Source organism: Musca autumnalis, unplaced genomic scaffold (genome assembly GCF_047663935.1).
Source record: "Musca autumnalis isolate F117 unplaced genomic scaffold, ASM4766393v1 scaffold_4, whole genome shotgun sequence".
NCBI classification, from domain to species: domain Eukaryota; kingdom Metazoa; phylum Arthropoda; class Insecta; order Diptera; family Muscidae; genus Musca; species Musca autumnalis.
This window is the reverse complement of record NW_027411977.1, coordinates 2,419,379-2,445,981: the sequence shown is the minus strand read 5'-3', so window position 1 is coordinate 2,445,981 and position 26,603 is coordinate 2,419,379. Positions and strand designations below refer to the sequence as shown.

Genomic DNA, 26,603 nt, shown 5'->3' with positions numbered 1-26,603 from the left:
ATTTAAAAATTTGAATTGTAACGTAAACTTTTATTAAGCATTTAGTTTATTTGTATCAGTTTTGCAACAACAACTACTGTATGAAGTTTACTGCAAACATGAAGTTATTGCGTAGTCTTAATTTATACTGTTTATTAATTGTTTTTTTCTCTCTCTCTCTCCCTCTTTCATTATTTTGACTATTCAGTTATGCTTCTACATTGTGACGTCATTCATTATAACCCCTCCTACTCCCTCGTATATATTACCTCTGCCCATTACGAGTATGTCTGTATGTGCATCTGATCTCGTTTGAACATTGGAGAACCTCCCACTAGAGTTGGGCAATCTAGTTCCTGGAGCGAATCGATCTTTCTAGTTCCTTTTCCCAAAAGGAACTAGTTCCTTAATATAGTTCCATAGTTCCAAATAGTTCCGAGAGCGATATAGTTCAATGAATCTTTCTCTTCCGTCGTTCTTTTTATTTCCTTCGTTCCAAATAGTTCCGAGATTGAAGTAATTTAACGAATCTTTCTTTTTGTTTTCATCTTATGGTGAATGAATTGACATACAAATAAATAAATTGCAGCGATGTAACGAGGATGTTATTTACGGTTAATTTACAATGTGACCGCATCTGAATGAAAAACAAACCGAACGAGAGAGATCGAAGTGAGTGAGGAAGAAAATGATCTATACAAATGAAAAGAATTATATGCTCGACTGGAACTATATGAACTAAAGAAACTATATAAATGCAACATCCGGATATAGTTCCAACAGTTCCTTGTCCGGAATAGTTCCTTGGAACTAGTTCGTTCCGGAACTACACAACTCTACCTCCCACATGAAGGATGCTAGAACAGTCTATGCATACGCAAGCGAGTATAAAAAGGGAGGGTAGCTGGTGAGCCATTGAGTAGTAATTCAGAAGCCATCTTAAAACCATCAGTGTAATCTAAAGAGTAAAGAAGTAACCTTAATAGAGTAAAGCTTTGTGCTTATTACAGTCGAGCTGTGTGCTAAGTAACAAAATAAAGTCTGGTGTTAATAACTGAAGTGAATAACATCAATAAAGCACAGTAGAATCGTAATTCAAAACGAATCCTCGTTTAATTTGGTACCAATCGTATAGGAAAATAAAACGACATCTAAACGGGATTGTCAAACCCACATTTCGTAACAATAGTGCTATTACTTACGTCCACTTCAGTAATAACATAATAGCTTAGGGCGACTGCTACTCTTATGCCGGTGTTACAAAACTCTGATACCAATGAAAACATGAGATTTAACACCTGGTCACCTCATGCAACATATTTAAACTAATTTATTAGTATGCATGACAATCAACAAAGCATGCAACAAATTGTGGAAATACTATAAATTCCAGCCGCCAAACACTTCAGTTGAATAATTAAGAGGCGGCAAGCAGACAAAGAAAAGGGTGGTGCATGAAATGTCACTATTAAAGGGGAAACCCGTGGAAGTTGTACTGTTTTTAAAGACTAAAAAACACTTAACTAGTCTGGATGGACACAAGTCAACAAAATTTGTATGTAGGCAATCATGTCGCAGTTTAGATAGACTTTACTAAGATGTTCTTGTGTTACTCCGAAATGATAGGAAGAAGTAACATTGAACTGTTATATAAAAGGATATTGCCCTTCCCGTTTTTTTCACAATAGATATGCATTTCATGAACTGCATTTGACTTTAATCTCACAATGCAAGTAAGTCTAAAGTTATGGAATATTGAATTTATAAAAGGATCTTTAGGAGTGCCATTGTCATGGACCACAATAAAACATAACAATGGAGGAACCTAAAAAATGCATGAGAATGGATATGAAGATGATTACTTTCATAATGGGAGCAGATAGATGTTCATGAACAAATTCAAGAACTGTTGACATCCATTGTTGCGTTATATTCTGCTGCTGGCATCTTCTATTGTATTATACATTGTATTGTACGAGTATACTGAAATGTTTGTTGCAAATCTTCCGTCTTTATTAAAGTCAATGCAGATGACAGTGCCTTGAACTGCAATAGATGTCTAGACCATCAATCTACTCACTTTGTTACAATCTTTATCAAATGAAGTAAGAAATTAAATAAGGGAATTCCTAAGAAAGAATAGAACAACAGTCTCAAAAATAAATGTAAAAAATATTATAATTTATATATTCAATTTTAGAGAAATCTTCAATTTTTTATTGAGTAATTGCGCATCAATTAAATCAGTCAACATCTGTCCAAAACTTGTTTTATTTGTTTGTAATCGAATATACGGTCCAGTATACCCTATAGGGTATAATTTAATTCGCTTCGTGTCTCATATCAAGCGCCACATCCTCTTAATTTATTGTGAGCGTGTTTTTTTTTGTTCGGAGTTTTTTTTTTGCGGTTATCATTTTACTATCATTGTTGTTTGTGGTAGACATTGTTTTTGTTTTTCTTGGGGTCTCTGTAGCTGGAGCCATTGTTTACACAGAGTCCCATCTGTATGTGAGCTTGTAAACTTGTACACATACATACAAGATATATAAAGTAGGGATGAAAAAATATACATTGTTTTTTGTTTTTGTTTTTTTATATTCTTCTGACACAGTGACTGATGATGCAGTGGCACCGCCATCAACACCAAGAAACATCCATGCAACCAAAGGCAACAGCAGTACATCATCCATAACATGCAACAACCACAACTGTGGCATTAGCAACAACACCATTCTTGTGGATGTTTGTATCCCACTCTGAACTGGAATGACTGCCAGTCTAACTGTTTTGATATCAGCCGTCAGGCGAACAACAATTGATAGGCCAAAAAAAAAAAAAGAAAAGAGATGAAAATAAAAACAGCATGTTTTGATACGTTGTTTTAAGCTGTACTTCCCATACTACTCCTATTTCTAACAGGAGAAAAGGGACGATGGAATTTATTTCTTTTTCATTCTATGTTGTAATTTTAAAGTTTCCCATATGAACCCAGCTAAATGGGGGGATTTTGACAATAACCATCGCCAGATGTTTGTTGATGTTGAGTTTTATAGTCACTCCCGTCATTGAAGAACACCAGGACTGTTTCAGTTCTTAGTCATTTACTAGTAGTTTGTATAGTTGGGGTGTTTAGTTGGTTATTTGTTTAATGTGGTGTCGGCATTGTTTTTTTTTATTGTTGTCTTTTGTCTACCAATTTGATTGATGATGAATTTTAAAGCATCGACCGGCGAACGTATGCAACGTGAGTGAAGTAAAAGACAACACCAATGATAGTGAGCTAATTTGTTTGTCGGATATGTTTATGTGTGCATTCCATGCCATAGAATAGATGGATGTTGTTTTCCCTTAGGAGTTTTAACAATTTAAAAATTTACATAAATATCAGAGCTCTGCATAGAAGCCCATAAAAGGCACATATGGACATAAAAAACAAATGCACGATTTACTATAAAAATGATTCGCTGCTCAATGCTATTCGTTGCCTGCTTGATGGCGGGTATTCGCAACATTCCCAACACACACACAAAATTCCCCTGTTTGGTCAGAATACCACATTTGAAGAACACTTTGAAAAACATAAGTTTATTTTTGAAATAAAATTATGCATAAATGTATTTATGGCAATTCAGTTTATTAATTAAAAGTCAAACATTTCAACAGAAATGCGAATTCATACAGTTCATTCATACAGTGAACTTTTTATACAATACAAATGCAATAAATACACTAATAAGCTGCAAAAGAGAATGTGGCCTTGCAGATCTCTGATAAATTAGCATTTTGTCAATTTGCCACAATAAAACTGTGGCCTATGAACCTAACCAAAGAGAAAAAACTTTCATATATTAACATTTTTGAATAAAGGCGTAGATACAAGTACATAAGCAGCAAGGTATTCTTGCTTATGTAATTTGAGGCAAAATAATAAAGACCAGTTACGAACTAATTCAAATGTGGTTCCGAAGAAGAACGTCACTCCGAAAATGTAACAGTGTCTATATTTGTAATGTTATACATATGTACATACTTTACAAACTGAATCTGCAAATTAAAAGAAACTGAATTTATTTCCTATATCTTCCAAAGATCAATTTTAAATATAACTTTTATAATATTGGAAATTAGGTTACATTAGTTTCTAAAGCTTTAAAATAAATTTGAAAGAAAATGTTATTCATCCTACGGTTTTTTCATTCAAAATTCATGAGGGAAGACATTCTAGAAAAATGTATAAAATATATTCATAAGAAATAAACCATGAATCAGCTGCATCAATCGAACGTCTTCCCTTATTATTTTAAAAACACCAAATTTTTAATCGCTTCCTTATTTGAAAATAATCGCCAAACATATCATCAGTGGGGTAGTATTACAAGGGACCAAACTACCACACGTTCGTGTGCTACATGGTCAACAAACTTTCCTTATTTCTCCCATTGTAAAATTTCTCTTTTTAATTAATGAAGTCATTAAACAAAATGGAATGAAAAAGCATAAAGGAAATATGTATAAGCCACAAATTGTTAAATGTGCTTAGGAGGAAAACGCAAATAATTATAATAATGACCAAAGTGGGGTATACAAAATATTTTAAAGCCATATTTTACAAAACCTTTTTGTTAGAATAAATTATCTTTGTTAGTTGAACAACAAATGTCTGATATTGGAAGCCCCCGAAGTTTTTTCCGTGCGTATGAGAGACATCTGTCCGAACTCTGCTAGATTGTATCAATGTGCTTTATCTTGTCGAAAGAAGTTCGTTTTTTTTTTATTTTCTGTTGTGCTTCGTATTAGGGGGGTTATCCCTAGTTTTGCAGAACAAAAAAACACTTATTTTTTCATATTTTTCCTAATTTTTTTTTTCAAAGAAAGTACCAATATTTGTATGTAGTTTTGAATCTGAAAGAGCCCATCTTATACTGCTTAGGCATTTTAGTTGTTGAAAAATATATTGCATAGTTTTGTGGTAAATGGCTAGCGTTTTGCGGTGCCAGCGAAAGCTCGAAAACGAATTGGCCGAACTTGGTATATTTTTGTGGGCATTTTAAGTACCAAGACAAGAAGTGAAACAGAAGTTAAAAAAAATACTGTCAAATTTATAATTTCGATTTTAAAGAAAAAAATCGACCTTTTCGGTACAAAATTTGGGCAAAAATTAAAAAAATCGGTCTTAAAGACACAATTTTATGTATTTAATAAGCTCAACAAATATGTAAAGATCGGTCCATTCGTTTTAGAGCTATCGTTGGCACCGTCTTCAAATATGTAATTTCGAGAAAGTACAGCGGGTTCTTCATTTTGAACGGTTATAACGCTGTCAATTTTGCGGCAATATTTTTTTTTTTTTTTCGATTTTTTGAAAGTGATTAGTAGAGGTAACCCCTTAAGGGAGAGTTTCACTTTTCTTTGTCTGGATGAAGAGGAGAAATGATATCGTATTTCCCATGAAATTTCGAATAGAGTCGACGAGAGTCTGCAAAATCGCAATTTGCATAGCTTATAATGAAGCGGAGTATGGGGGCTCTTTTGAATTTAACTGCAATAAATTCCTGCAATAAAGATTCGCGAACGAACTGGACCGGGTGAATGATTCATTGAAATAACAATGGAACCGGAGTTCAACCAAAGTCGTTACATACATGAATATTCAAATGAAATATGTACACTGGAACTACAACCGATTGAATGTAGGATAAAACTAGGAGCCATAATTCTTCTAAAAGAACTATGAGTTCAAATGCTAGCAAAATGAAAAACACATATGCGAATTTTTCGACACTCGGCTAAACAAATAGGCAAAAAAACATTCCATGATATTGACGTACTGGTGAATTTTATATTTTTGGCGGTGACAAAGGTGTGAAACGTGTTATGTAAGTATTATATACAAATATACAGAGGGTAAAAAGTCGATACAAAATCAACACTGTATGGTGTCAACTTGAGCACAGGTGTGTTCAATTCTTTGTTTTACCACGGCTGTTGTAATTTTTTTTTAATCTGAGCACTAATGGTGTCAATATAAGCCCATGCGTGCTCAATTTTTAATATTTCGACCAAACACGTGCTCACTTTAAGTACGAAACGTTGTCAGTTCTCGAAACCGTTGACACCATCTCGTTGTCAAATTGACAATGGCGTCCTCATTTTGACCACAAACAGTGTTGATTAGGGTTATGACTATTTTACAACCTCATATCCCTGTATCATAGCGTCATGAGTTTCTACATAAGATTACATAAAATCTTAATTACAAAGTAATTCTATAAAACAAAGCTTCCGCACAAAAAGCTTTTAAAGTTTTTATTTGTCAGAACTTTTGACAATATTTTGAAGTCACTATAAGCGATATTTAACTGAAAACAAGGTATAGGGGCACACTACATAACCGAAATGACATAACCGTTGGTTTCTCACTATTTTATCGTCGTATTATTACATATATATCATTATTACATATATCATAAAAATTAAAAGTGGTTTGTGCGGGACCTTTATCAATATTTATATGAAATAAAAGTTAATTTGGTCATTAGTAGGCAAAAGGTCATTGTTTCGTGCAACAGGAAATAATTTTTTGAGATTTTTTTCATTTCATAGCATTTTTTCAAAAAAATCAAAGTGGTTTGTGCGGAACCTTTTTTATAATAAAATGGAATGAATGTTATTTTAAGCATTAGTAGGCAAAAGTTCATTCATTCTCACAACAGGAAATCATTTTTGAGAAAAAATGTCAAAATCATAACCCTAGTGTTGATACCCGATCGATAACGGAAGTGTTACGTTTGACCACGTATGGTGTCCTGTATTCTCTGGGTGTAATGTACGAGTATGCCCCATTTCATCATACGTAACATGTGTAACAGTTAATGACACATCTGGAACACACACAAACATCACAAGTCACTACTTCTTTCGAATCAGAGAGTACAGTTTGATTAAATTTTTACTCAACAACTTCCTCCTTTTTATCATCGAGTCGAACGCTGAGTAAAAAAGTCGCGAAGATACATTTTCATAAACGGTTATCATTTTGAAGCGCAGGGTAAATCATCCATAAATAACACTGTCTGCTTTATAAATCAATAGCTCAATTTGCTCAATAGCAAACTTTGTTTGTGTTTATTCTTCTTAAATTAACCAATCTGTCCCTTTTTATTCATTTATGATGACATTTTAAAAATTCTTTAAACTTTTGTTGTCACTGCTAGATGGGATGGCTGATTCCGTAAGAGTTTCTTCAACTGGCCGGCCAACAGCATCGAACACAAAACCTTATTGCATTATTATTTTTAAGTTTACTCTGTGGCCATGTTAAGGGCTTCATAACTTTAACATTGTTCTTTGCCACAAGAAATGCCAAGAGAGTGGAAACTTTTTCCACACAAAGTTAGAAGTTTGCTTCTTCTTCTCGGGACGAACGACAAACTCCTAAGTATCATTTGTTCGCTAATAAAAAACTGAAGGATCCATAAATTCAACAATAACATCAACATTAGATGGCAATTCATGGAATTTTCACTTCAATTAAACCCCAAGGAGGTGATGCTGCAGCTTCCTTCAAAGTTGAAAAAGTTGATTTCATAGATTTTTGTACGGTTCAAAAGAGGTTTCATAAACATGCAGTCTCTCGAACTTAGATGTTGTGATAATAAAAGTTGTCTTGAGAGGTGAAAAAAAAAACTTTCAGGATAGCACGAGATAATTGACAATAATATTATAAGCTACAAATAAAGAAGTATATGGAATAAAGCAATAAAGGAGAGGAGATTGTTTGGCAAAGGTGTTGCAACTAATTTCCAAATATTTTAAATATGAAAATATACTCTCTTATCGTGTGAATAAAATCCATTGCCTTGAGACACGTTATGTAGAGAAAATTTTTTTTTCATATCCGCCAAATGATTTTGCAATTTTTATCCAGCGTGTTTGTGTAATTTTCCCATCGTTTATTTAACAAGCAAACATTTACACGTGCAGGTAAGTTATTTGAATGGTTGGGTTGGCTGGTTGCGTTCAGTGGAAGGAAACACACCTCTCGGATTATTAATTCACCACTTATTATGGTCGAATAAGTCGAAAATACAACAAAAAAACAATGATTTGTTTTAATCTGTTTAAACAGTTAGGCCTTGGAAAATGCAAAATAATACGAAGTTGGATATATGACTTGCCAGTAAAGAAAAGTAAAGTAAAGGACACTGTGGTAAGGGGTATTTTGTCTTTGTGCATTTGTATGTAACATACAGAAGGAAACGAAATAGACCCATAGTTCCTTTTGGGGATATACATATAATCACTTTCTTAGTCGATTTATGCATGTCCGTCCGTCCGTCTGTCCATGTATTTTTGTTCGCAACGTACAGGTCGCATTTTTTGTTCGATTTAGCTGAAAATTGGGGACTACAATTTTTTAGCCATAGGAAGAACGCTATTGCTTTTGGTGAAAATCGGTTCAGATTTGGATATAGCTCCCATATATATTTTCGCCCGATTTGAGGTATTTGCTGCACCAAAAACGATATGTAAGTCCGATTTTGATGAAAATTGGAATGTGTGACTGAATTCGGTCTAAAAATAAATGTGCCAAATTATATCGAAATTGGGTCAGATTTGGATATAGCTCCCATATATATTTTCGCCCTATTTCACGTATTTGCTGCACCAAACACGCTATATACGTCCAATTTTGATGAAATTTTGAATGTGTGACTGAATTTGATTACAATAAGTGTGCCAAATTATATCGAAATCGGTTCAGATTTGGATATAGCTCCCATATATATTTTCGGCCGATTTCACGTATCTTCTGTACCACACACGCTATATATGTCCGATTTCGATCAAATTTGGAACGTGTGACTGAATTCGGTCTAGAAATAAATGTGCCAAATTATATCAAAATCGGTTCAGATTTGGATATAGCTCCTATATATATTTTCGACCGATTTCACGTATTTGCTGCACCAAACACGCTATATACGTCCGATTTCAATGATATTTGGAATGTGTGACTGAATTCGGCCTGGAAATAAATGTGCCAAATTATATCGAAATCGGTTGAGATTTGGATATAGCTCCCATATACATTTTACAGTGGTGTTTATTTAAAATTAAAATGGAATTCTTCGATTGATGATAATGACATCTCAACGAAGTGGTGGAAATGTTATTCCAATGGATTAGTGAAAATGTCATCCAAAGCTCTTGTTAAAAATATCCTTCCAAAACATTTTTGAAAATGTGTGTCGTGCTATTATAAAAGACAATGGGAAATTGGACTAAATTGGCGTAGTCACTCCCCCTGGTTATATTTGGAATGCATGTATAAGAAATATGTATTGCAACATTACTGCATTTCCAAATTGTAATGTATTCGCTCTTAAAACAACTTAAATCGACCGACAGTCCATTTGAAACACGTTAAGAATGAAAGTATTGTTACGAATTTAACTGATTTAAATTAATTTGGATGAATTTCTGTTAATTTAAGAATTTTAATTGTAATGTAAATTTTCATTTAGCCATTTAAATCAAATTTACAACAACAATTACTGTACAGAATTCCAATCACTTTGCTATTTGTTTTGCTATTGTTCTTGTTGCTTTCAATTCTCTCCCTCTCTCTTCATTTGTTTTGAGCATTCAGTTGTAGCTTGTGTGACGTCATTTACCACGTCTTCCCCATTAGTTGTTTACATTATTTCGTTTGTTTATATACGAGTATGTGCATTTGCGAATCCACTATCATGTCGTGTGATCATTGTGGAACATTCTACGTTAAGGAGACTAGAATCAGGGATGCCAACTGTTCCGAGGTAAAAATCGCTATAAAGCAGTTGACATTCCTGCTTAAACAGTGGTTTTTGTACGTCAAAAATCACCACCAACTTGGCACCCCTGACTAGAATAGTCTCTGTATCAGCGGGCACATGTAAATACGGGAAAGGAGCGGCTGGGAATTTGTGTTGTATTTCAGACCGCGACTTGATGAAATCGTCAGTGTAATCCAAAAGTAAAGAGTAACCTGAATAGTGTAAAGCTGTGTGCTTACTAGAGATAAGCTTTGTGCTTAGTAGAGTGATAAAGCTCTGCGTGAATAACTGAAGTGAAGTTAATAAAGCACTGTAGAATCGTAATCTAAAACGAACCCTTGTTTTATTTGCTACAAATCGAAGCGGGGAATGAAACAACGTCTACACGGGATTAAGTGAAGCCCTAATTCCGTAGCAGTATGTTTGTCGAGTCATAACTGTTATTATTTTCAAATTATATGCAAACACTTGTAAATAAAATCAATTCCTCCTTCACAGCTGCTCAGTCTAATAAAACAATGGAAAACCGAAAATATGGCAAAACTAAACGTTCTCTCATAAGATTTATGATGATTATGTTTGTGTGGTTTGTTTGATTACGGCTTTACTGAGAGTTTATTGTGGGCCAGAGGTTTTAGTTGTAGGAAAATTGTTTATTCATTCCATGCTAATAGCGGCGAAGCCATGCCATCGAAGATTTTTTTTGGTTGAAATTTATTTTCACACAAATTGCTGACTTTTATATTTTCAACACCTACGCGCAATCTCATTTGAGAATCAGTTGCTACGTTGTTAGTGTAATGAAGTTTGGTGGTAGATTACCCTGGGAACTAGAGATTCTTCACCAAAAAAAAGTTCTCTACTTATGATTGTCTGTTTTAGATGTTTTTGGAGCTTTTGTGTTTTTTTTTTCTTTTTCCTAATGGGAAAATTTACTTTTGACAATGGAGAGTCTATTTTTGTTTGGCATTCAATGATTTCATCTTACATGTCTGTGACTCCCACTTAAGAAGTTGTTAGCAGCTGTTGATGAGTGGAGGCAGTCAGGCTGGCAGGCAGCTATAGAAAATGGTCATGAGATGCTGAAGATGGCAATGAAGAGTTCTGCCGTTTGTTGTTGTTGGCCAAAGTGCAGATAATCTAAACATAGCTTTTCATTGCTTTAATTGGTATCAAAGGTCTTGACCTCTGTTACCGTGGAGAAGAAAAGTTATGCCCAACCAAACAAACGAAAATGCAGTTGCAGCGGGTTAAAGCATGAAAAGATCAAGTGATATTTGTTGAACAAGCCAAATTAAATTTTAATTGCCACCATGAGTATGCTGAGGCATAATGGAAAGAGGAAGGGGGTGCTGTTGAATAAAAGAAAAATAAAAATGCTTTTTCAAACTTTTAATTGCTGGTGGTATGTTTGAGATAAGCCAACTAGAAGATTTTCATAAAATGTACAGTGGTCATAACTTTCTGTGTAGATAGTCTCAGGAGTGCAGTACTATTGCCATTACTAAAGCAGAAGATTGTCGGTATGGTTTAGGAAAATTAAATTGAATAAATGGAAAACAACAATTGAATGTTAAATGGAATATCAGCAGTAAGACCATGAAACAGTATTGGAAACTTCTTTAAGATAATTTAGTTCTTTCAATTGTAGGGTTTAAATTTAATTGTAACTTGTAGATAGATTTCCCCTTCCCGCATTATATTTGAAGAGGGTCACAATGAGAACAAAAAGCTTCTCTGGTTTGCAAAAAGAGTCATGTTAATTTATTATCACGATTTGTGTCGCTAACCAGTCCAACTTTTCACTTGAAAAGAAAAACCCTAGTGAAGCGTAAAACTTAGAACCCTTTCTGTTTTTTTTTTTGCAACGTCTATCAAGCGGAAAAGAAATAAGTTTAAATTATCCCTGCCACGCCGTTTTTCTTTATGAAGATAAATAATTTCATGATATTTATATGTAAGCAATTTTTTACAACTCATTGTGGTTGGTGATTGAATTTTAAGGTGACCATGTTCCTGACTTACCAAAAAAGGGAACTTATTTTAGAATCCCAATTGTAACTTTGGTACCAACCTGCAATTAAAGAGACATTTAAGTTTTAATATAAAATAAGACAATTTTTGGAAATATTACTATGATTATTGTTAAATAGAAGAAAATAGATAAATAAACATTTCAAGAGATTTTTGGATCAGAAGAAATTTGAATTTTCGTAGAACTCAAATCAAAACGTAGGAGTAATATTCTGCATCTTTTTTGTCTTTACTGACTAGAGATTTGGTCATGCCTACAAAATTATGAACACGGACCAACATGTTAATGCATTTTCACGCACTAACACGAAGATTATAAAAAGAAAACAAAATATTCGTATAATTTTAACATTTGTTATTTATTCACTTTCTTTTTACACTACGGCCCAAAAAGTTTCGGCACGCTTGACCAGAAACATGGTTTTTGAGCAGGCACGCACTACTCACAACACGTTGTTCCCTTTTCTATTACTAACGAAGTGAACTGATGAGGATTTGTGACGAGATCCGAAACAATAGTCTTCCCTGCCTTACCCTTGATAAACAATGCCAATTTTTTCCATGAATAAATAAACATTATGTCTGTTCCAGAACCGGCAAGAAGCTACAAATTTTTACTACGATACTTTTTTTCCTTTATCATATCCAAAAAACAAAAGTAAAAATTAGTAGATAGCTGCAGTTCTGGAACGGTCATACTGTTTTCATAAAATATCTGGGGAAAATATCTGGGATTAACCCAGACTTTTTAAAAAAGCGGAAGGAAGTTCATTCCATATAAAAATAACATGTGCCATTTTTAATTAGAAGCTTTAATGAAAGTTAACGACACTGTATCTATCGGTAAGTCTTGGTCGCTAAATTAAGATCATTCAGGACTGATGTTTGGGTATAAAAAGTTTTTTTTGTTGAAGAAGTCATTGAAAAATAACTTCAATGGAGAATATCCACAAACAAGAAACAAGGGAACTGATGTGATCCTGTGGCGAGGAGCGAAACTATAGTCTTCCATTCCTTACCTCTTGACGAACAATGGCAATTTTTCTCCACTAATAAATTAGTTTTTTTAAATATCAAAACAACAACAATAAGATCAAGCCAGACTATTTTGAAAAAAAAAAAAAAATACATAATTTCATTTCTTTTCCTTCTTACTCCAATTATCTTCTTTTGTTAAAGTTTGGATTTCACGAAAAGATTTATAGCGTTTATAAGTGGCCACTTATTGAGCACGAAAAAATACATTTTTCATGAATTGTTTACAAGAAGTCTACCTAATTATACCCTACACCACTATGTGGTAAGGGGTATTATGTGTTAGTGCATTTGTATGTAACATACAAAAGGAAGCGAGATAGACCCATAGTTCCTTCTAGGGATATACATAGAATCACTTTCTGAGTCGATTTATGCATGTCCGTCCGTCCGTCCGTTCGCAACATACAGGTCGCATTTGTTGACCGATTTCGTTGAAAATTGGGGAATACCATTTTTTTTAGCCGTCGGAAGATCAAGTTCGAAGATGGGCTATATCGGTCCAAGTTTTGGTATAGCCCCCATATAACGGCACCTCCCGATTTAAGGTATTTTAAGGATCTTAGCGGCATTTGTTGCCCAAACCAGCTGAAATTTTACATTTGAGGTTCCCAATGGCCGCGAAATTGCTCCACTAAAAATTGTCAAGATAAGTCGACGGTTCGGTATAGTCCCCATATAATGATACCTCCCGATTTAAGGTATTTTACGTTTTTTGCCCAAACTAGCTGAAATTTTACATTTGAGATTCTCAATGGCCGCGAAATTGCTCCTCTAAAAATTGCCAAGATAGGTCCACGGTTCGGTATAGTCCCCATATAACGATACCTCCCGATTTAAGGTATTTTAGGGATCTTAGCCACATTTTTTGCTTGAACTAGCTGAAATTTTACATATGTGGTTCCCAGTGGCCACGAAATTTCGCCACTTAAATTGAGCCAAATTATATCGAAATCGGTTCAGATTTGGATATAGCTCCCATATATATGTTCGCCCGATTTCACGTATTTGCTGCACCAAACACGCTATATACGTCCGATTTTGATGAAATTAGGAATGTTTGACTGAATTCGGTCTAGAAATAAGTGTGCCAAATTTTATCGAAATCGGTTCCGATTTGGATATAGCTCCCATATATATTTTCGGCCGATTTCACGTATTTTCTGTACCAAACACGCTATATATTTCCGATTTCGATGAAATTTGGAATGTGTGACCGAATTCAGTCTAGAAATAAATGTGCCAAATTATATCGAAATCGGTTCAGATTTGGATATAGCACCCATATATATTTTCGGCCGATTTCGTGTATTTTCAGCTCCAAACACGATATATAAGTCCGATTTCAATGATATTTGGAATGTGTGACTGAATTCGGTCTGGAAATAAATGTGCCAAATTATATCAAAATCGGTTAAGATCTGGATATAGCTCCGATTTATATTTTACATTATATAGTCGGCCCCGCCCGACTTTGATCCTTTCCTTACTGGTTTTTTAAAAGATTTTCTTTTCATCTGATAGATCACACCTTGAGCTACTTTTGTATTTTTTTTTTTTTTTTGCTGAAAAATATTGCACAATGTTCTAACAAATGGCCGCACGAAACACTAGTTTTTTCGTCATAAATTTGTCAAAATTTTTTTAAGTCTCTCGCTTAAGTACATCCGTTTTCGAGCTACAGTGGGCATGGAATTCCAAAATGCAATTTTGAGAAAACCGCGTTTCAAACTTCAATGTTGCATATAAATCACAATGTGTTTTCTCTTTCTAACGCTCATATCTCAGATAATTTTTGTACAATCGACTCGAAATTTTTGCAACATATTCTATTCAACCTGTACTTTAGAATGAGCCAATAAAAAATATTTCGATTTTGTAAAAAAAAAAACACCTTAAGTTAAAAATGATCATTAAATTTCAAGGAGGACCTTCTTTCCACATTAGCTTTTAATGTCATACTTATATTTTAATGCCTAAAATCGGTTTACTTTTGTGTTTTCAAATCCAACCAATAGTAAAAGAGAGCATATAATCATGGTCCTTTGAATAGTGTTATTTTAATTTCTGAGTTAAATGTTAAATATCATCTTTCTCAACTGTTAAATTTAGCAAAATAGAAATTGTCAATTTTCGTCAATATGTATAAAATTCTTTCCACTGGCCACCTTAAACTCCTTAGTCGGCACAAAAACATGCCGTTGTCAACTTTGTAATTTAATCTGTTCATGGCCCGTTGTTATTCTTGTTCTTTTCTCCAATGCTTTTCTCTCCTGCTGTTGCCATAAGAAACAACAAATCTGATATAAAATTTAATGTATGTAGCCGCTGCTTGTTGGCACTACTGTCCAATGGTCATTCCCTCCCCCCTCAACCAATCTTAAATACATGCTTAGTAGAGAGAAGAGGAGTAGGAAGCAAAACGAAACAATGATGGCCTACAACAACTGTTTTTAGTTACACAACTCACAAGGGACTTGCCAAAAAATGGGATATCTCAAGGATTAAGGACGACAATAATTTATGGTTATGAATCGAATAGAACGGCTAGCATTCACTCAGATAAGAGATGTTCAAGGGTATAAAGAGGACAATAACAAATAAGTGACAACATCCCAAAGTGCGTCCATCCAATTCCCACTCCATCCATCTCAGTGGCTTACTAATGTTATTTTGTGGTTCGTTAACTGTCATAAACACGTCAGATTAGTGGCCTTGACAATGTTTGTGTAAGCGTTGAATTAGCACAATTGATAGAGAAAACTTAAGAAGTTAGAAGCTAAAACCCTCAAACAACAATTGGATAAGATGAAAAATCTATCTGTGCGACGACGGGTCATTAGACTGTCTTGTTGGGTGGCGCGCCACAAATTTTGTGAATAATTTCTCAAAATTTCAATTTCATTGTTAATGGTCCAGAAAATTAAAATCTGGTAAAACTTTGTGCAGTCATATAAATAACGTAAGGATGGGAGCAGAATGGCTTGTCAAACAAGCAAACCCATTAAAAGTCATCAATTTGCAGCAAAGGACTTTGTCGATATCTGAAGTATGACAAACAAATTTTAGCAACAAGCGGATAATGTTTTACAAATTATTAAGACAGGCTATTAAAACTTTTATAATTAAAATACATATTTTGTTGTTTACTTGAGAACGAGAACACTGGATACTTAAAGATAAGGCTTTTCGCTAAAATCACCATACACACATACATACATACTTATATAAAACGCTGTAAAGCCATGTGACCATTAATGGTAATAAAATATTGTAAAACATTCAGTTCCGTCGTGGATAACCTTTCCTTAAGCTGTTATCACAACATTACGTCAACAAGGGGGATTAACATAATTGGTCAAACAAGACGCTTATTATCGATTGGAATGTGGGAAAGTGGTTCATAACTCTCGTTCATATGTGTTTTTGATAAGAGAGACTATTTTTCAATAGACAGCGGAATCCTATGCAAATGCATATATGGTTAAGATGGTCGTAGAGAAAATCTGATTAGACAGAAACTTGTTTTATTACAAAATAAAACGAATTAGACCCAGAAATTTTTGCATATTTTGCATATCGTGCATATTTTGACATATTTGTACATATCTCATAAATAAGCATATGCAAAAATATATTCAAGGACTTATGGTCTAACTATCCCACCGAAATGGCTGAAATTTGGTATTAAGCCTTAGTTAGGGGTATGCAACTTTACAACTGAAATCACTCAATTTGTCTTCGCAGTGGGTATAAAGCTTTCCACCTGAAATTTGTCGGTATAGGTCCACGCCTTCATATAGCCCCCATAGAACGGTACCTCCGGATTTCTGGTATTTTGAAGGTTGTGCCCTCAATATCCCTCCGAAATGGCTGAAATTTAGTATTAAGTCTTCGTTGGGGGTACAAAACTTTCCATCTGAAATTTATCGGTATAGGTCCACGTCTTCATATAGACCCCACAGAATGGTACCACCCGATTTTCGGTATGTTGAAGGTTGTGGCCTCAATATCCCACCGAAATGACTCAAATTTGGCATTTTGTCTTCGTTGTGGGTATAAAACTTTCCACCTGAAATTTGTCGGTATAGGTCCACGTCTTCATATAGCCCCCATAGAACGGTACCTCCAGATTTCTGGTATTTTGAAGGTTGTGCCCTCAATATCCCTCCGAACTGGCTGAAATTTGGTATAATTCTTCCTTGGGGGTAAAAAAATTCCACCTAACATTTGTCGGTTTAGGTCCACGTCTTTATATAGCCCCCATAGAAGGATACCTCCCGATTTTCCGTATTTTGAAGGTTGTGGCTGTGGTTATACATTTCTATATTTTATTGACTTGTCTGAAAAGAATTTTAAACAGGAAAATTGTACACACAAACATTTTTGAAATATTTGTTGCACAATTTTGCATATGTCATATGTTTCGATTGCAATGTAATCAGAAGCCAAAAATATGTCCAGTCCCAAAATTTTACATAAATCGGACCAAAAATAGGGGTTGCATAAAATTCCGCTGTCTATTTTTCAATTCTACATAGGAGCTTATGAGCATCCACGCACTAGTTGTTACACCTATACAAACTACCTATAGTCGGACTATCGTTTTGATAACTGTCGCAAAGCTTTGTCTATATCGGTCTTAAAAAAATGATGTTTTAAATAATTCGCGACAGGTAACCTAAATAACTTGTTTTGGTAGCCGATGTAACCTTTGTTTTACGACAGCAATCAATCCGATAGTCGGACTATAGATAGTTTGCCAGCTCTAGTTTGACCTGATGAAAAGATAATATGTCTGTTGACTGAAGACGACTTGATAAGTGTTAAATGCTCTTAAGTGACTTTGTCAAAATCATGTCCTAATATGAATGAAGTTCATTTTAAACAATTACAAAAACAATATTGTGATTTGTTCGATGTTTTTAATATTAACAGCCTGTTTATGTACAGTCGAAATCGCTTATAACGTCGTCATTTATAACGACATATCGATTATAACGACGAAATACAAAACTCACAAATCTCTGCTACCCTTTATAGCCCATACAAAACAAATATCGCTTATAACGACATATCGGCTATAGCGTCCAATTCTTTAGCTCCCTTAACCGACGTTATAAGCGATTTCGACTGTATTTCGAAACGAATGAAACACACTCAAACTTTAGTTTTGGAAATATTATTCCGTTGCTTCAAATCAAAAATTCATTTTCTTATCGACATACATAAACAGGCTGTAAATGAAACATAACTGAGCTTGAGGTATTTTGTTATCGTTATACCCTCAGCCTTTAGGCTAAAGAGGTTATATACACTTTGATACGACCAAAAATGTGCCTCATCGAAATAATGGTTTTAGACCCCATGTATGTTTGGACGAAATGTGTTTCAAACAGTTTGGAGTGCGCACGATAACTCTCGAACGAAGCAACCGATCGGGTCCAAAATTTGGCATTCGTAATATTTTGTCCAAACTTAGTTTAAGTTCGAAGATGGGCCATACTTCCTGGGACAATGGCTTAACAGCTCCAAGAAACACTGACGGTACCAACTAAAATTGAAAATCCTCAAGATAACGCTCGCAGGCAGTCTTTGATTGGTCCAAACTTTGCACATAGTATTATTCCGTTTAGTCATGTATCAGGTTGGAATATGGTATATATTGGTTTCGCCCTTCGGTTACCACCCACACAAAATTCGAGAAAACTGCAGTTTAGCAGCTCGTCTGAGACCCTGTTTTTTCGGAGGCAAGTCCATATTTCCTGAGATAACCCTCTAAGGGAGAAACCGATTTGCTTAAAACGTTTTACATCGTATTATCTTTTACAGCCTCGAATTATGTCGGAATATTAACTAACCTCTTTCGGGTACCTCCCACACAAAATTTGGACAGTGTGTAGTTAAGGACTCGTCTGGGATCGTTTTTAAATTTTTGTCAGCATGTCGGATATGCGGTCCTAGTTAAGATGGTTCAATTTTTTTGGGGCAAACCCATACTTCCTGTGAAATTGACCTATAGACGTCAGAAGTATTGTGTTGCCTTATTTACTTTAGATCCGAAGGTGAGGGTATACCTTTGTCGGTACAACTGACTGATACTTTCTTAATTGTTTTTTTTTTTTTTTTTTTTTTTTTGTTTAATTTGTGACTTAAAAAATTTTAAAATATCGGAATATCGTAGGCTGTGTACTTTCTTACCCCGTCGTCTTCACCATCATTCACATTCTTTCCGATATGTTTTACAAGACACACGGCAACTATTTTTGCATTTGCTATCTTTTGATTTCACATTAAATGATAAGCATGAAAACAGAACTGTCTTTGGAGCAAGAAGAAGCCACCAACCAATATGTCTGATATCATTTTGAGTTATTTATGTCTTAAATTCTTTATATTAATTTATCTCAAAAAAAAAGTTGTACTTTGTACAAAAGAGGAAATTAATTTTTACATGCAGCTGCTAGTTACCAATCGAGACTGTGGGTGTTCTTCTTGTTCTATCTGTATCTGCTGAGTAGAACGACGAACGTACCAAAACAAAGTGGGGGTGTAGTTTTCTTATCTTTGAAAACACATTCATAAAATTGCAAATTTTATGTGAAGATATTGGTGTGACATGTGGTGTGTGTGCATCGACATCCATTCATATGTGGGGGTAGTGTATCTGTGCAAAATTTACTTCTGCATTTAGCCCTGAATTTAAATATTGTTGTGGCTTTCGTGTTCTCCCCCTTTTTTGCTCAGTTATTTTCTCTGACTTTTGGCCATTTCATGGTATTGCATTGCAATATGTTCTCCTGTTCCATGTCATTGTTGGTGTTCGCAACTACTACCGACGACTGCCATTCTTTTTAACAAACTTGACTGCCATTGATGAAGAGATACATTATCTTAATGAGTTCTCCAGTCAGTCTTTCTCCACATCCCGCTTCGCCCAGTCCATAATGACTAACTACAATAAAATATAACCATGATGATGCTGTGTGTGGTTGTATTTATATTTAAGTTTCAATTGTCCCCTCGCTTCTTCCACTCTCAACGTAAAATAAGCAGACAACAAATGACAACGAAGTAAATTACAATGTCTGGGACATTTCGTTTTTTGCTTTTTTTGTTATTCTTTCTTTTCTGTTCTGCTCAGTAATGCATGCACGTTTTGCTGGCAATCTAATGTAACAGATCGCATTTATATAGGGTAGGGGGGGATCCAACTAACAGCACCCTCGTTCCCTGTCGGGACTTAATTTCATTTAATGTCACCATTATGTTTGTTTATTTGTTGAATGTGTAGAAAACTGGGGGATATAAGTGTGTGTGGCAGTGAGTTAACGTCACCATTTGGCAAAAAAAAAAAGAAAAAAAAATCATCAACAATTGCCGCTGATCAAAGTTCACATCCCAATGATTCAACACTGCATATCCCATCATATTTTTAGTCATTGAGGAAGGTTATTTGAACATTAAATATTCAATTTGGCACTTGTGGGTAATATATAATGATTTTTTTGTACAACATAAATACGTATTCTCACACAAGTTTCTTTATAAAATCATTTTTCCAAAAACGAAGTAATTCTTCGTCCCCAGCAGCCAGCTTATAGAGAAGTTGACAGGATATACAGTGTCGGACACGTAATAACCAGTAACACACCTCTTGGGTACAGATGGGATTCTGCCCGGTATTTACCCATTTCTTGGCTACTTTTCAGATAAATACCTTTTTTTGGTGTGTATTTTGGCTATTTAAGAATTTATTTCAGATTTTATTTTTCCTAACCAATGTACCTATTTTCCCATCCCATGGGGCACTTTTTTTCAATTTCCCAGTTGATTTAATTTTGGTGACATGATACCCCCCATGAATACAAGACAGGATTGGAATTAAAAAAAAGAAAAAAAAACAGCAATTATGTCCCTAAAAACTGAAAAAATGTCCACACGACGAAAAATATATGTTAAAAATATGTTTCGATCCAAACAAATATTTGTTTGGGACTGGTTGCAAACAAATATCTGTTTGGATCCAAACATAATTTGTTTGTGTCCAAACAAATATATGTTTGCAACATTTTGTAATATATCTCAATTTTATTTGTTTGGGTACCAACATATTTTTTATGTTAGAACATATTTTTTATCGGTGGAGAGAGGATTTTTGTCAAAGAGAGTAACAACAGGCCTCTCGCGAATGCGGAATGCTGTTTTATAACAAAGAGCTGTGTGTATGGTGTAACAGGAGACGCAGAAGCTTTGGCCAAACACGTGTGTTTCGTGCTTTGTTGTTGTTAACCAACGTAGCAAGCGAAGAGGAAAAGAAAAAGAATAATTATGTTGTTATTTGCTTCAGTTCTCAGTTTCAGTGGGTGAATAAATCGGTGTTTTGTGTTTTCTTAAAGAAATGGTGCTTTTTAGGACATTAAATGCCCAATACATTTTATAATTGGACATTTTATAATTGAATCAAAAAGGTGAATGGAAATATTTTATTGGGCAAGGAATAAATATTGGTAATATGTATCTTTGAAATATGGATGTACCTATTTATTACATTTATAAACATTCAATTCCAGATGCCGATTTTCCACTGATGATTTCAACGTTGAGGAAAATGTGTTTTATTTTACAACTAAGGAGAAGCGTTCACCGATGTTTCTATATATTTATTTCTTTTTAAAAGTGTAACGTTTTACAAATTATTTCATTTCGTTTTTTTATTATTAAAGTCCGTTATGTATTTCTTTGGAATTTGTGATGTACCTATGTGTCTGTTGTTGCTTATTTCCATGCGTTTCAATAAACAACCACCATTATTTATAAATGTTTGTATATGCTAGGGATATCCAGTGAGCGCTTATTGAGAGCAAGTGAGCATACATTTCAATGTGTTTTATATTGAAATTTACGCTCCGTTGCTCTCAGTAAGCGCCCACTGGGGCATGTGTTTTTTTTTTTGTGGCTTTTGAGTTTGTATTTGCACCCAAACATATTATTTGTTTGCAGGACCCAAACATATGTTTGTTATGTTTGGAACTGCTTACAAACAAATATATATTTGCTGCAAAATATGTTTGGGACATATGTATGTTAGAGAGGCCTTTTTTCTGTGTGCACATTTTAATCTCGTATAACAACTTCTTAGCTCTCTAAATGATAAACTATTAAAAAAGTCCAGCTAAATTTGGAGGAGCATGCAATGCAGGAGTTTCAGAAGTTCTGAAAATTTCTTTATATTTGTCGCCCCTTAAATTGTTGCATTTACATAAGTCGCTCCATGGACTTATGATGAACAACAAACGCCTTGAAATGTCTCCGGAGACCCCCTCAACGGCAACGCTATCGAGTGCACAAATAAATTGTAGCCATTTGATAAAGAAATTCAAAAAATTCAATCAAAAATTTATCGATTTTCCGGCGATAAAAAATTGTCATATTAACAAAATTCCATAAAATTATTTGATCGCAAATCACACTCACATCTCAAGAAAAAACACAGCACATTGTTGTAGCGCTCTCTCTCTCTCTATGCCGTAAAAAAGTTTTTTCTTTCGCTCTTGGCGACAAACGTTGAAAACCATTTTAACAACAGAAATTCATTAATAACCATAAACAAATTTCAATAAATTATTTGTTTGAAATCGTTTATCGATCGCTTAATAGTGACATTTTCATGTTTGATAAACATGTTCCTAATATATTCGTAATATTTTATCCCCATCAACAAAAATATGGAGATAAAGCTTTTAATCAAAAATTTTGGGTTGGCATTTTTTCTGTGTGGTAACTATGAATTTATGTATATAATTTAACATTTACTTGACAAAATGTATATCGGCGAGTCGAAATTTCTCCACATTGCAGCGCAAAGCAAATAATGCAAAATTGTTTGAATTCGCAGAATTTCTTTGTTTTTGATGTGTAAAATGTAAAATAGTTATTTACATAACGTTTCATGACGTTACCAAAACACAAATAAAAGGTAGTAATTACAAATGAAAAAAAAAACACCAGCAATGAAAAGCGAGCAAGGACGGGGAGCGGTCTATCTACATCATACCTTGCTGGGGCATCCGCACTCACCGTCATCTACGCGATTCCATATCAGTTTCTATTTTAAATTTGCCTTCAGGTTGTTTGGTGTTCATTTCATTTCATTTCGTTTTTTTTGCATTTGTTTTATTAAATTCTAGTCTAGTACCCCAATCCACCCATCGCATTCCGCCTCCACTCCTGTGATTTCAATAGCATCAAAACAACACTTTTGTATTTATTTTACAACAACTTTTTTCTGTCTTCTCTTTTTGATAACTGACTTTTTGTGACTTTGCTCGTATAAAACAAGTCTATAGAAGAAAGTATTTGTTGTCCGGAACGTGTATTATTTACAGCTGTATGTTTATAATAATTTGTGAGAGTTCGTGAAATATATTTTTGCATCTCGAAAACGTATCTGCATGGAACAGTGGTTAAAGCCATGTGAGAAAAACATTATAATGACAATTTCTTCATTTAAGGGAACATATTTGGGCATATTTGGACTAAAAATGATTTCATCATCAGCATGTTGTATTGAAAAAAGGCTTTAGTCAAATGTAGATCTAAGAATCGTTTGCTTCCTTTAAAGAAGTTCATGTGAACACATTGAGGGTTATCATGAACGACAATTCCCCGTGAATTTTTTCACTTTCTCCCTTAAGTTGCAACGGCGGAAAAACGAAACTCACAGGGAAATTTCATTCATGATAACCCCCATTATTTTTGTGCCCACTGTACAAACGATAAAAAGTGCAGATTTTTCTAACATTTAAATAACGTACATGTATGTGAGCGTGTTGCTTTTATAAAAACTGAGTAAACTTGAGCGCATTTGTCTGTGTTGTGCTCTTAGTTTTGCCTTTTCAAATGCCCTACTGGAATCTGGTCCATAATATTAGCGATTCATTGAAGATACTACTCCAGTCATAAATCCTCTATTCGTCTACGACCCAATGCTACTTTCCATGGTATAACCATGGTCCAATACATAAGACGAAGCGATAAAACCAGCTGATTTCATCCAATCTGTCAAATTCATTGTTATTGTGAATTAAATTTTGACACTTTCTATGACTTTCAATCAAAACAGTTAATCAAGCAGTCGAAAACGCTTATAACGAGATAATTTTAACGACATATCGGTTTTAACGACAAAATCGTAATGTCCCAAATTTTTGCCCGCTCTTGATGATCACACACAAACAAATATCGTTTTTAAGGACGATTGCGTATAACGATTTCGATTGTATTGTTGTTGCAACAAATGAAGAATTCCCAATTATTTTCATGTAAACGTTATTGGATCTGTTAGTGGAACAATTATCTTGTCATCAACGAAAATAACTGTTTCTGGTGTTATAAGTTGGATTTTATTTATTTTTATTTATTTATTTCATTTTATGCAATATAAGCCTATAGGCCGATTAAAGTTCAATTGCATTTTGAACTACTATATGGTAATTACAATTCATATAACTTGAAGTTTAAAAACTAAAATATAAAATATATATACAGTCTGTTTAAAAAAAAGTAATAAACTACTCCGATGCATAAATTTTTCAATGTGTATGTGACAGATTGAGAACTACTCCAATAACATTTTTTAGATAAAACTCTCTGGATAAGTATATGACAGGATGAGAACTACTCCAAAAAATTTATAAATTTTACATTTAGTTTTTATTATATTTATATATAGATATTGAATTTAATCTATGAATATGAAGAAATTAAATAAAATAATGAAGGTGACAGATAATAGACTACTTTCCTCGCGTTACCGGTTGGAGGATCTGATGATGAGACCTTTGGACTCACTGCTCCGAGTATTGGTTTATTGAGGGTACATATTTGTCGGCAAAACCGACAGACTCTTTTTTCGCTCTGTTTTTTTTTTTTCATTTTCTTTAGAGCTCTTTACATTTTACGTAGTTGTTTCTTAAGCATTATGTGAAAAGAAACAACAGTACTTGAATAGTTTAGATTTCCATATTTTGCCTATTAGTAGTGATTGGTGACTCGTTGGCTTTTAATTTCAGTCGAGGATTCTAGTTTTTGCGCACATAGAAGACGACTAGCCAAGTAAAGCGCGTAGTAGATGCATTTCATTTTTGTGGTTTTGCACAACCTGAACCAACGAACGAAGAGAGTTAGATGCCAGCCAGCCCGCAATCAGTTCGGTTTGTTTTCACTCTAGCGCCGTTGTCATATTTTCACAGAGTAGTTTTACATTTCCTTTCTTGTCTTGCCTTGCCTTCATCTTTATGCATTTTTGCCAAGTAAGGCATTTTGATGAGCGAGCGCCTTTATAGAAATGTGAAAAAAGAAAACGTAATTGTTAGGCAATAACGCATTCAATCGTCTGCTGTTGCGGTTTTTTGCATTGGAAGCTGTAGATTTTGAATGTTATGATGATGCCGTCTAAGACACAGTTCTTGAGAAATTTCAGTGGTTTTTGGAAAGTGGGGTGGGGGGTTTATTCATGATGTTGTCTTATATAAAGCCATGCAATAAATTTCGATTATAATTAGTATTTTGTGGGATGAACGAAAAAGGAAACTAATAACGAACCACATTTTGATTAGCTCTACAATTTTGTGGTTGTACCGAACATTTTAATTATCCTTGAGGAAACAAGATTTTTACTATTTTTTTGTGGTGTAGCCAAAGGCTTGGTTTTCAATTGAAAGCACAATTATCATGGAAAGAAAATTAGTTTGGAAAGTTATTAGGAATTATAAAAGAGATAATTTGGGAAATTTACTTACTGTATACAGTACGGATGTATTAGAGTTGGAATAAATTACCTGTAAATAAAAAAAGAAAAGAGAAATAATAAACTACTGAAGTATAAAGAATTTTTTTTTTTTATTTAAATTTAGAATATGATTTATATCAGAAAATGTTTCCATAATTGCTTAATGGCTTGCTTAAGAGTGGCTACATTTATGGACAATTACTTCCCCTTATCGCCGCAAGTATATTAGTTTTGACCTCCCTGAGAAGTCCAGGCAATATATTTTTACAATCTTCTAAAAAAATACAATTCTATTTTTGTACCAATATTTTTCTTATCAAATCAATTCTGAAATATGTATATTTTTCATTTCAAGTTTAATTGCTTAGTTGTTGAAGGAATTAACAAAAAATATCCCGATAAGATAAAATACCAAGAGAGCGCAAAAAGAAACTTAGTTAATATTTCAATAAAGAGGGGTTTATTTAAATGTTCAATACTGCTAATGATTAAAACAAATCATAATTATTAAAACAACACAAAAATGTTTGTAACTTACTAAAATGCTATACATGTAATGGACAAAGGGAATATCTGCATTTCTTATCTTCCGGTACACCGTGGGATAATTTCCCATAGTTTTTAGCAAAAATTTACTCAACATTTTTAATTAAAGTTATAGAAAGTCAGATGCTAAAAAAGAAAACAAAAATTAGAATGTTTCTTCCAGGATGCAACAATAAGGTGGCACAGTAAACTCAGCTGATGTGTTTGTTCTATTGCTGTCAAAATACATTTTTCATTTCAACCAAAATGTTGTTTCCACAACTTTTATATTTGAATTCTGCCAATAATATTTTGCAGATTTATTTTTTTTGTCTGCATTCTTCGCTACAAAAACTTTTGACATGGAGAGATGACTAAGGCCAAAATTTGTTTCCTGCGTAACCTTAATGAATTAA

The 26,603-nt window shown here is 34.0% G+C and overlaps 1 protein-coding gene across 12 annotated transcripts in view; it reads right to left on the bottom strand.

Moving 5' to 3' along the window:
• Positions 1–26,603, bottom strand: part of fwd (phosphatidylinositol 4-kinase beta fwd) — a 158,371-nt gene that overhangs the window by 82,513 nt on the left and 49,255 nt on the right. For 3 of the 12 annotated variants that reach the window (XM_073987331.1, XM_073987326.1, XM_073987330.1), the window contains 2 exons: positions 25,673–25,711; positions 11,826–11,874 (listed from right to left, as the gene is read on the bottom strand). The exons of the other annotated variants lie outside the window; for them this stretch is intronic. The gene's annotated coding sequence lies outside the window, so the exon portion shown is untranslated. The remainder of the gene's footprint in view (positions 1–11,825; positions 11,875–25,672; positions 25,712–26,603) is intronic. 12 annotated transcript variants of the gene reach the window in all.